Source organism: Nycticebus coucang, chromosome 4, assembly GCF_027406575.1.
Source record: "Nycticebus coucang isolate mNycCou1 chromosome 4, mNycCou1.pri, whole genome shotgun sequence".
Taxonomy (NCBI): Eukaryota; Metazoa; Chordata; class Mammalia; order Primates; family Lorisidae; genus Nycticebus; species Nycticebus coucang.
The window spans coordinates 130,686,446-130,688,558 of record NC_069783.1 but is presented as its reverse complement, the minus strand read 5'-3'; the positions used below and the strand labels follow the sequence as shown (position 1 = coordinate 130,688,558).

At 43.9% G+C, this 2,113-nt stretch overlaps 1 pseudogene; it reads right to left on the bottom strand.

Moving 5' to 3' along the window:
- Positions 1–684: 684 nt before the first annotated feature.
- LOC128584421 (AP-4 complex subunit sigma-1-like) lies at positions 685–1,137 on the bottom strand (annotated as a pseudogene).
- Positions 1,138–2,113: the final 976 nt, after the last annotated feature.

The following is a 2,113-nucleotide window of genomic DNA, read 5'->3' as shown; positions in this document are numbered from 1 at the left end:
TAGCTGGGCGTTGTGGTGGGCCCCTGTAGTCCCAGCTACTCGGGAGGCTGAGGCAAGAGAATCGCTTAAGCCCGGGAGTTGGAGGTTGCTGTGAGCTGTGTGATGCCATGGAACTCTACCAAGGGCCATAAAGTGAGACTCTGTCTCTACCCAAAAAAAACAAAAAAACAATAACTTGTCTCTCATTTCAGAGAAAAATTTTCTTTGTACCTTTTTTTTTAGAGACAGAGTTTTTTTTTTAGAGACAGAGTTTTACTTTGTCGCCCTTGGTAGAGTGCTGTGGTGTCACAGCTCACAGCAACCTCCAGCTCCCGGGCTTAGGCGATTCTCTTGCCTCAGCCTCCCGAGTAGCTGGGACTATAGGCGCCCGCCACAACGCCCGGCTATTTTTTTTTTTGTTGTTGTTGTTGTTGTAGGTTGGCCAGGGCTGGGTTCGAACCTGCCACCCTCGGTATATGGGGCTGTTGCTGTCGGTGCCCTACTCACTGAGCCACAGGCACTGCCCATCTTTGTACTTATTTTTAAATGCAGTTTTACTTTCCATTTAGGAATCATAGAACACATATTTATAATGTCTTTGGAAGGACACCCCATTTTGCTGTTGTGGTCTCCCAGATTCTTTTGAGTGACAGATGTTTAGATGGATTCCATGCTGTTTGAAATCTGTCTGGCGGAGCCTTCTTTTCAGCTTTCTGACATCTTATCAAGAATTAGTAGAGGAGCAAGAATTCTAGCCAGGTTAGTTTCCACAATGCAACCGTTTAATACCATCTCATCCAAAATGATGTGTACTTTATCTAGCTAGGACTACACGGCTGTGTACTGTGGAAAACAGTATTGGAAAAGGACGCATCTGATTTACTCACTCCGCTGAAGTACTCATCTAAAACTTCCACAAAATTATGGATGAATTCATAAATAGCCATCTAATTCTCAGTGTCATTAACTCCAACCACAATGAAGAGAGCTGCATACTGCTCATATATGAGCTTAAAATCCTTATACTCAATGGAAGGGCACTGTTCACTGGATCGAGAGAGACAGCTCTTCTGCTTCCAGAAGCGTACCCTTATTAATATCCACATGTTCACCGTACTTAGAGAGTTGGGTCTGCCCTTGTTTATTCACTATGAGGAAAAAATTTTATCATTTTTTTCTCTTGGCCAGTATATTCCCAAATATTGTCCAAAAGTTATGGCAAGGGAGGGCTGTAACTGGAAACTGTGATGCTCTGGGGTGATGGTCCTGGCAGGGGCTTTTTCTCTATTTATTCTTTTTTGAGACAGAGTCTCACTATATCACTCTTGGTAGAGTGCCATGGCATCACAGTTCATAGCAACCTCCAACTCTTGGGCTTAAGCGATTCTTTTGCCTCAGCCTTCCAAGTAGCTGGGACTACAGGTGTCTGCCACAACACCCATCAATTTTTTTTTTTTTTGGAGAGGAGGTCTCACTCTGGCTCAGGCTAGTCTGGAACTCCTGATCTCAGGTGATCCACCCAACTCCGCCTCCCAAGTGCTGGGATTACAGGCATAAGTCACCAAGCTCAGCCTTAGTCTGACAATTTTAAAAGTAACTTTATTTGAGGGCAGTGCCTGTGGCTCAAGGGGTAGGGTGCCGGTCCCATATGCCGGAGGTGGTGGGTTCAAACCCATCCCTGGCCAAATACCAAAAAAAAAAGTAACTTTATTTGCTAAAGAATATCCCAGATCATGTGAACTAAAGGGCATTTGGGTTAGTTTCTAGCTTTTTGAGAGTTTTAGGAATATTTAATTTACACAAACACTCATTTATTTCTAAAAACAATATATCTTTTATGACTTAGCCATAGACAAAAGACATGTCAAAAGAGAATACTATTTGAATAAAACTTCTTTAAGGGAATTTTTTTTTTTTTTTTTTTAGACACAGAGTTTCACTTTGCCACCCTCGGTAGACTGCCATGGCATCACAGCTCACAGCAACCTCCAGCTCTTGGACTTAAGGGGTTCTCTTGCCTCAGCCTCCCAAGTAGTTGGGACTACAGGTGCCCGCCACAACGCCCAGCTATTTTTTGTTGCAGTTTGGCTGAGGCCGGGTTCGAATCTGCCACCCTTGGTATTTGGGGCCGGTG